Source organism: Arachis hypogaea, chromosome 11 (assembly GCF_003086295.3).
Source record: "Arachis hypogaea cultivar Tifrunner chromosome 11, arahy.Tifrunner.gnm2.J5K5, whole genome shotgun sequence".
Lineage (NCBI taxonomy): Eukaryota > Viridiplantae > Streptophyta > Magnoliopsida > Fabales > Fabaceae > Arachis > Arachis hypogaea.
The window spans coordinates 31,269,271-31,279,635 of record NC_092046.1 but is presented as its reverse complement, the minus strand read 5'-3'; the positions used below and the strand labels follow the sequence as shown (position 1 = coordinate 31,279,635).

General features: G+C 38.2%; 1 pseudogene; it reads left to right on the top strand.

Moving 5' to 3' along the window:
- The first annotated feature begins 6,751 nt into the window (after positions 1-6,751).
- The window catches only part of LOC112723842 (probable LRR receptor-like serine/threonine-protein kinase At1g67720), a 59,814-nt pseudogene continuing 56,200 nt past the window's right edge, over positions 6,752-10,365 (top strand).

The window sequence follows — 10,365 nt, the reverse complement described above, 5'->3', positions numbered from 1 at the left end:
CGAAAGGGTTCACCCAATTAAAGTGTCTGTGGCACTTATGTATCTGGTGGTAATACTAGAAAACAAAGTTCTTAGGGTCACGGCCAAGACTCTAAAAGTTGTGTTCAAGAATAAAAAAGAACTAATCTAGGAGAATTAAAAATATCATCTGGATTCTAAGTTCCTAAAGATGCCAACCATTGTGAGTTTCAAACGATAGTGAGATGTCAAAACTATTCAGAAGCAAAAAGCTACTAAGTCTTGTTGATTTAATTGAAACTGAGCTTCATTGGAAACTCTGAGATTTATTGTATCTTACTCTTCTTTTTATCCTACTTTATTTTTAGTTTCTTAGGGAGAAGCAACAGTTTAAGTTTGGTGTTGTGATGAGCGGATATTTTATACGCTTTTTGCCATCATTTTCATATAGTTTTTAGTTTGTTTTGTTTAAGTTTTATTAAGTTTTCATATATTTTAGTGTAAAATTCACATTTTTGGATTCTACTTTGAGTTTTTGTGTTTTTATGCAATTTCAGGTATTTTCTGGCTGAAATAGAGGAGCTGGAGCAAAAGTTTGATTCAGAGACAGAAAAAGCACTGTAGATGTTGTCTGGATCTGACCTCCTTGCACTCGAAAGAGATTTTCTGGAGCTACAGAAGTCCAAATGGAGCGTGCTCAACGGCTATGAAAATTTTACTTCCAGAGCTTTCCATCAATGTATAATAGTCCATACTTTGCTTTATAATTGAAGGCCTAAAACTGGCGTCCAACGCCAACCTCCTGCCCCAGTCCAGGTGTCTAGCGCCCACAAGGAGGAGACCAGCATCCAAACGCCCAAAGAGGACCCCCTAGCCAGCCTTCAATGCTCTAGAAGCCTCCTAGCACGTGGATCTCATCAAAACTCAGCCCAAACACTCACCAAGTGGGTCCCAGAAGTGGATTTTAACACTAAAAGACTTTTTACCCTTTCTTATGTAATCCTTAGTCATTAGCTTAGTATTTAAAGAACTCTTACGTGATCTTCCAAGGGGGATCTGCCATATTTTATTTTTCACATTGTATTTTCTATCAGTATGAGTTTCTAAACCTCCTAGGTTGAGGGGAGGAGCCCTGCTGAGTTTTATGGATTAATAAAAGTATTACTATTTCTCTTCAATCCGTGCTTGATTCAATTCTAAGATGTATCTTCGTTCTTCAACTTGATGAATGGGATGACCTGTGACAATCATCTTCATTCTTCATACTAAGACCGCGTGCCTGACAACCACCCGTGTTCTTGTTGGGTTCATGTGAATACGTAACCGGAAAGCATCGAACCACCAGCTTGATTATACATCTCTTAGACGGCTAATCCACGACTTCGTTGGGGACTTCTCGAGACACTAGTTCAGCCGAGGTATGAGGAGATTAGGGTCTCTGTGGTAGAGGCTAGAACCCAAAGGTGCAGCATTCTCTGATGCAAAAGATCTGACCTTGTCTGTGGCATTTTGAGTAGGATCATTAAGGAGAATAGACTGTAGGAGCTTCACCCTCAATCAGAATGGATCCACACTAACCCTGGGGTTCAGATCTGGAGGAGCATTGGTGACTTCTCAACCGGCGACAATCACATATAGCCTGCCATTGAAGAATTCATTCACAATTGAAGAAGACAGTAAGACCAGAGTTAATCTAGAAGGACAAAGCATCTCCAAGCCTTAACAATCTTCTTATCATTGTAAACAGGTCAACCTAGTTCAGATCTCATTATTCCTTTTATGCAATTAAATAACATACCAACATCTCCTACTCACCTGACTAAGATCTACAAGATAACCATAGCTTGCTTCAAACCACAATCCTCGTGGGATCGATCCTGACTCACTCAGGTATTACTTGGACGTCCTAGTGCACTTGCTGGTTCAGTTGTATGAAGTGTGAGATTCGTGCACCAAGAAGCTTAACTCCTTTTATTATTCCCAATTTTATGTATGAACCCTAGTTTGAATGTTGAGATATATGGTTTTGACTAGATTATATGGAATAGAGATTGGTTGGGATGAATTTGGTGTGAAGCAGAACTTAATTGGCAAATTTGAGCACTGAAATTTGAGTGGCGGGCCTTAGAGATTGAGCGAGGAAAAATGCTTCAAGGGTTAAATCGCCGACATTCAGATACGGGTTTGGGTTTCGAGTAGGCATTATGTAAAGTTTGTGAATGCCTAGGTTAGTTGTCTCTAGTATATGATTAAATGGTATTGATTGTATTTGTGATTAGTTGGTTGTGGTTGAGAATTGAGGATTTGATTGTTGTTGAGTTTGGAAATGAATTTTGATGAGAATGTGGTATGTTGAATGAGATATAGTGAGTATGATGTACGTTGATGATGTATTATGGCTTACCTTTGAGTCTTGTGAATTTTGGATATGAATGTGGTGTTGTGAAAAATTGGGCCTAAGACCGTAATGGGATGAGGTATCCCTTATGAGATAAGCTATGGTAAGTTGCATAATTGCTACTATTTGATTTGATTGTGATTAATGAATGTTAGTTTGGTTGGATTGAAACTTGTCTAATTTGAGTGTTGAATAGATAGAGAGTGATTAAAGAATTGATAGACATTGGAATTATTGTGTTGGACTTGTTGATAAGGCGTTGAATTGGGAGGAAATAGCGAATGGGTATTGATATGCTTAAAAAATGGGGTTTGGTATTGTTTTGGATTGAGAATTGGTAAAAATGAGTTTTTGACCAATTTCGGTGGACCGTAACTCGGTCCTCGGAGTTAGAAATTCAAAAAAGTTAGAATTTTAAGAAAATATATTCAATAATCTTTCCAACGATTCAGAAATGGTTGAAAAATAAATTTTGTAGAAAAAGTTATGGAAATTTGAAATTTGGGTTGAAAATATAATTTCTGTAGCATATCAGCTTTTTGAAATTTTGATATGCATATGTATGCAGAGACATCGTGCGTACACGAGTATTGGGCACTGCCCAACATCCTCACGTACGCGAACACGACCTCTGTATGTGAAAATGACCATTTTCACATCATGTGTAAACCCCGCTAAAATCGGAAAATAATTAGTCAATAAATCAAATTTTAAATAGGAAAATTAAAAATACAAAACTAGTATCAAAATAGGATAGAGCTCGTCAAAACGAGAATTTTGATACCAATTTCGAAAATTTGGCCCAAAATCGGACCGGAAGGACCGAACCGGTTGAACCGGGGCACAAACCGAGCCCGTGGGTCCAACCGGACCCATAATATAAAGGAAACAGCAGCCTTCTTCTTCCTCATTAGTTGCTGCAATGCCAAAACAGAATTGGAGGAAAGGGAGAGAAGCTCTCAAACCCTAACCCTTTGATCCACCATAACTCCTCCATCCGGGCTCCGATCGCCGCACTGTTCGCGGCCACACGCTCAGCGCGTCACCTTTCTATCCGAACAATTTCACTGGTAAGCCTCCTATTAAGTTCAGAATCCCTATCCCTCTTTCTTTGGTAAACTTGGAAACCTATGGTGAATCTTGTCCAATTTCTATGTTCTAGGTTCAAGTTAGCTTCCGGAACTTGTGGGCTCAAGCTGTTGAGCATATGGGTATGGTAAGAACACCCTAACCCTAGCTCAATCTTGTTTTTGGTAATAGAAAACTGAATTGGAACATATATATGTGTATTAGGTGTAGTTTAAGAGGGTGTTTATGAATTGGACTTGAATTTGGATTACTTGGAGCTTTGTTGGTGACAAGGCTTACTTTGGGGCTATTTGATTGAGCTTGGAGGGGCTGTGATTTTGAGTTGTGAGGCTGCCTTGGGTGAACTAAGTGATCGGCCAAGGTATGGTTCAAGTTTCGCACGTTTAATATTTACGGTGTTGTGAAAACTTAGGTTAGAGGAACCATAGGATAAGTTGAATTGTTTGTTCTATTTAATGATTAGCCTTGTAATGTTGTTGGAATAGATTTGTTGGTGGCTATATATATTGGAATTATGAGGTGTGAAAGTTATTAATGGTGTGCTCTTATATTTATTTATGATGGATTAGGATTGGTGTTTGTTAATAAGGGTGTAGAGTTGTGTTATGGTGGTATTGCATTTGCTGTAACTAATTATGTAATGATCGGAATTGCATGAGACCAAGTCTGGGCTAAACTTGGAAATATAAGGAACTAAACTGGAAAATTTGGGACCTTTTTGTTAAATATACAATTTATGGCAAATTTTTAAAATTAGGTTGTTAAATCTGTCCTGCAGCAGAAAAGGTTAAACAGGACAGCAACTTGTTTGTCTTGCTGCGACTTCTACGAGTTGAGTTTTGGAGCGAAACTAATTTTGTTATAAAATTTGATTAACTTAATTTATTTCTCTAAAACTTCAGAATTTTAAGAGTTAAGGATTGGGAGTTGTGAATTTTTGAATATTGGTGGTCAAAACTGAAAAGAAACAGATTTCAGCAAGCTATGCATCAACTTCCAATACTTGTAACTCTTAGAATTGAATAGCAATTAGGTTGCAACTAAGACACAGTTGTTTCTGGATGAGCTAGGAGTTTCCAAATCAAAATTTAGCTTAATTGGAGTTTTGTAATAAAAGTTATTCAAATTGAAAGGTACTAAGCTTGTTGGTTTCAAAAACAGATTTTGACTCATTTTTACTTAACTTCCAGGTAATGTAACTTCTTTATTAAAAATGATATTAACTCAAAACTAGTTGAGAAAGAAACCTGGATGAGTGAAGTGTAACTACATTAATTTTTAAAGTCATTGGATTTAACTTGAATTTTATATTGAATTTTGAATATCACATGCTGTTGCTGTTTTTCTGGTTTCATGCACTGCAGAACAGTCATTGTTTTTCCTTTATTCCTAAGGCTAGAAAAATCAGAAAATTATGATCTTTGGTTTTTTAGAAATCTTATTTCAAGATGAACGCCTGGACATAAAGTTTGCGCAATTCCGAGTTCATTTGTTATATTAAAAACAGAAAAGGAAATAGAGTGTCGAGGATGTCTTAGTGATAGTCATGGGTTCGAGAAGTTAAAGTTTAACCTTCGTGTGATGTGACTGATTTAATGTTAGAGTTGGGTTGATTTTAAGATTATTCGATAATAAGAAGGTTGAGAAGAGTTTGATAAATAGTTTGGTCAGGACGCAGAAAGGATAATTAAGATGAATTATAAGGGAATGATGATGAAAAATATGAAAGGGAGGTTGTTTATAAAAGGAGTTAATATGCCATGGCTTGATGAATGATTAAATAATGATTATGATTATGAAATGGCTTATGAATGATGATATCTGAGATACGAGTTTCCCTGGGTAAAAACCGTGGCTCGCCACCACGTGTTCCAGGTTGATTCTCGATACTCTGTTAACCCTACGTCGTAAGGGTGACCGGGCACGTATAAATTCCCGGGTATGGATAACCCCATTGAGTGATTTATATGATGATTGAATGTGAACTCTATGCATAGACTCTTGGGGATGCGCGACGGGGGACAGTCTAAGGTTTTCGGACTTGTCGGGTTGGCTGGATAACCGACAGATGGGCCCCATCAGCCATAGGACAGGCATGCATCATATGCATTTGTTTGTATTGATTGCTATGCATTTCTTGGGTATGCCTAATTGATATATATATATATTACCTGCTATTTGTTATACTTGCTATTTGTACTATTTGATCATTACTTGTGCGTGAACTTGTTTGGTTGCTTGTTTCTGTTGTATTCTGAATGATGAAAGGATGGAGGAAAAGGAGAAATGGTTTGGTGTTAGATTAGGATTGAAATTGAGTAAATTAGGTAGATTTAGAATACCTACCCCTGTTATAGCTTCTGTTTGGTAATTAAGTTGAATAATTGTATAACGGAGTTCTAGGATTGCCTATGGCATTCTCAGGACCGTATTTCTTATGCGCGTGGCACTTTTACCATGCTGAGAACCTCCGGTTCTCATTCCATATTGTATTGTTGTTTTTCAGATGCAGGTCGAGAGGCTCCTCACTAGGCGTCTGGATCCTGGAAAGCGAAGTAGTCCTGGGGTGTATTTTGGTTTTTTATTTGTATATATGTATATATGTATTTAGCTTACTCTCCAAGTAACTTATGTATACTGCTCCTCTTAGAGGTTGAGGGAGAGATAGGAGTTTATTTTGGTATTTTGGTATATTTTGGGGATATATATATATATATATATATATATATATATATATATATATATATATATATATATATATATATTTATTTATTTATTTATCCTCTGGCCAGCCTTAGCTTCGCAGGCTAAGTCAGGGGCTAGTTATGCTGTTCCCTTGGCTTTTCTTTATTCTTTTGCTTAACTTTATCATGTTCCTATTAGGATTCTTAGCACGCAAGTAATCCTTTCCTGAGCGTTGCGCTTTTTGTTTTGCGATTTTGTTTTACCCGTTTTTCAAGGCTCCTAGTTAAGTATCTTTTCTCTATTATTATATATATATATATATATTACTATTCTTAGAGGTCGTAATACCTTACTAACTCAGTCTTATGACTTAAGCATAATATTAAGTATGGTAGGGTGTTACATTATGGTATCAGAGCAGTTCGTTCCTATAGAGCCTGAGGGACGGACTAATTATGCCTCTGGGCATACTCTGGGTGTCTAAACATGCTATTTAGGGTATCTAACTGATATATGAGGCATGAATGCTCATGAGCATGCATTTGGGACTTTGAAATACTAAACTAGAGATATTGAGACTGATCACCTTGATATCACTTGTTTGGTGTGAACAGGAACCAAATGGCGTCTCGTGGGCGCGATCGTGAGCGTAATCGAGGTCAAGGATGGATAGCTAATGAGGTAACCATACCAATAGATAGTTTGACTGATATTGTGACCGCAATGACGAGTGTTGCTGCTGCCATTGGTACTGTTGCTGCCGCGACCATCCGAGTAATGGATGGGATGCAACCACAAGCTGGAACTGGCAACAATGATGATAATGAATATGAAGGTGGACATAATGCTCCGAATACAAGGGTACCACTGAGTTATCTGGAGCAGGTTAACGTGGGTCAGGCAACGGGAGAAAGCTCAAGGAGGGCTGAGGTAGCAAGAAGTGATCACCGAGAACCCTTCACAAAGAAAAAGGGAAAGATTACACCGAGGAGCCAAACTTTCAAAAAGAATCACTTTGTCGCTTCACATTCTCAGCGCTGGAGCACTGACCGAAGGAACGATAACCGTCTGGATCCGAATGCTGAAGAGAAAACTAGTACTCAACTGAATAATTTAAGGTGCCCAAGGTGCAAGGAGTACCATCCAAACAGACCGTGCAGGGCCGGATTAGGCGTATGTTACAAGTGCGGGAGACCAGGGCATATGTCTTGGAATTGTCCATACAAAGAAAATCGGGATGCAACTGAATTTAATTCTCATAGCCGAGGTAATTTTAAACCATCAGGTAAATTTCTAATTTCCTTGCATACAGTTAATATGTAATACTCGTTCGTGATGTATGACAAGTTTCAGTAATCATGAGGTCCAAGTCGATAATTAGTCAAAAACTATTGGTTATTGAGACGGAGTGACACTTAGCTACCTTAGAGGGGTGGTTAGACTTTTGAAGGTTAAGGATTAAGTAACGTAGTGGAAGCAGGTTGGACCATATCTAAGAAATCAGGAGTGTTGAAGGTTACGCGGAGTTATTGTTTAGAATTCAGTGACGGTGAAACTTTGAGGAAGAGGAGTAGAGCGAACACAGCCTTTAGATGTTAATTGTTAAGAGGTAAGTGAAGATGAAATCAAACCTCTATACGAGAGAGTTTCTAAGACAATTCTTGAAGGTGTGTCAGAACTTCCATTCCAGAGAGAAAGCGAGTTTGCGATAGGCTTAGTACCGGAAACCGGATTAACTTCAATCGCACCACAAGCGAAGACATCATTATAATCAGTAGAATTTAGGATTGAGTGGAAGGGAGTACTAGAAGAGGGAATCACCTAACCAACTATTTCTTTGTGGGAAGCGTCGGTTATGCCGGAGAAGAAGGAAGAGAACGGTAGGAAACCTTATGCAGAGAGAGTGTGCTAACGAATCTTCGCGATTTGATCTAATCTTTCTTTTGAAACCTACATTGACATTCGATCCGGAGCTCTTCCTAAATAGCTTGACTACCTTTCTAACTTTACTCCTTGTGCGCATGAATATTGTTTCTTCCAGGATGAGTCTGAGCTTGTCTTGGTATAAGCGTGTAATCCTTGAATCTTGTATGCTCGCTATTACCAGAGTTGCCCCTATTCGCAAACCATGTTCCTCAGAGTCAGCTGAGACTTCTTTGACTCTGTACGCTCTATTCTTCCTACCAAAGGTCTCTAATTTGAACTCTTTTCTTGAGATGCACCTAGGTTCCTCTCCTTGTGTATTCCATCATTTCGGTATAATCCTGATTAACCGTGTACAAGATTTCCTTTCTAACTCATTACGAACACTGTTTGTATTGCTCATTCATTTTTCGAGCTTAATGTCCTTTTGAAAATTAACTTGAGCCTATATTAGTATCACGTATAAAATATAGTTTTGACTGTGGAGATGTTGGTTCCTTAAGAGCATGACTTTTGGATACGGAAGATGAAGCAGGTAAGCGTGCGCCGTCAAAAAGAGTTTTGGAGCTTTAAATTCTTGTCGACCACAAAGCCTATGATTAGTTTAATGCGCTAGAAATACACCGGTTACATAGATACCTAAATATGAAGAGAACTTTCAAACTCCAAGAGAAGGATTAACCCCAAATTCAGTAATTAGAATACCCGAACTTATTTAACAACTCGGAATTAGTGCGATACATTACTAGAGGGTTTAGGATACGTGTAAATACAACATCGTGAAGTGGTAACAGACGCCCTGAGTAAGAAGTTTTTGGGGAAATGCTTGGATATAAATTTCGGAGAAAGGAAGGCTAGATAAGTTGGAACTTTAAATTGGATATTAAGGAAATAGCTAAAGGAGTCAAACTAAATCTATTGCAGTTTTAACACATAGCAAAGACGAAATGCAGGAAGCGTGAGGGGACGATAAAGACCTACCGAGGATGTCGAAGTCTGGCAAACAAAAGGGAACTAAGAAAGATTTATATGTTTAATGTCGAAATAGAGATTGTAAAGTCAAAGACTTAAGGAGTGCAATAACGGTGATAAGGGGCTACTAAGAGTACTGAAACCGGTTGAATCCAGAAGACACCAAGAGAGGGTTATGTGTTGAGGTCGGAAGTTGAAATAAGAAACTTGTTAGAAGCTTACAAGAGAAATTTTTGAAGTTACCTTGAGATTTCTAAAACCTACCACGAATCCAAGAAGATATTTTGAGCAACCAGAAATGAAGAACGAGGTGGAAATCTATGTGATTACAAGTTTAACGTATGAGAAAGAAATGAGAGACCACCAGAAACCATTCGAAATGCCACAGCCGTCGAAGGTTCTACATTAAAGGTAAAAGGGAATAGCTATCGATTTCATAATAGATTGCCAAGGTCTAAGACAAAAGGTGATACTGTTAGGGAATCGTGGATCAAGTGATCAAGTCCGTTTTGCCCATCGGAGCAAATTACTTATTAGGAATACCAACGAGACTATACATCAGGGAGAAGGTGAGACTCTACAGTATGCTAAACAACCTTGAATTAATTGGAAACTGGAACATCGAATGTCTTAATTTCTGAATTTGATAGCCGAGACAATAGAGGAAAAGTTATGCAAATTTGAGTAAAGATTCTCATTATGGGAGCCGACAAAAGAGATAGGCAGATCTAAGAAGTTAAATCCCGCCAAGTTAGCCTATTTCAAAATTTGGAGAGTATTGATGGTCAGTGGCATACCAAATAGTTTTTGTCATACCTTTCGAACCTATTCCAACATACTCCGTATGTCGTAACTTCTGAAGCATGCCTCTAAATCAAATTCATGTCTTACAACCTAAGCCAGCTTAAATGAAAGGAGATGGACGTATCGAGTGACGAAGTCGGTTTCAAGAAACTCTGAATATGCCAAAATACTACCCACACCTCTTTTCAGATAATTGAATATGAATTTTGAGGCCAAAATTCCTAATTTGGTGGGTAGAATGTAAACCCCGCTAAAATCGGAAAATAATTAGTCAATAAATCAAATTTTAAATAGGAAAATTAAAAATACAAAACTAGTATCAAAATAGGATAGAGCTCGTCAAAACGAGAATTTTGATACCAATTTCGAAAATTTGGCCCAAAATCGGACCGAAAGGATCGAACCGGTTGAACCGGGGCACAAACCGAGCCCGTGGGTCCAACCGGACCCATAATATAAAGGAAACAGCAGCCTTCTTCTTCCTCATTAGTTGCTGCAACGCCAAAACAGAATTGGAGGAAAGGGAGAGAAGCTCT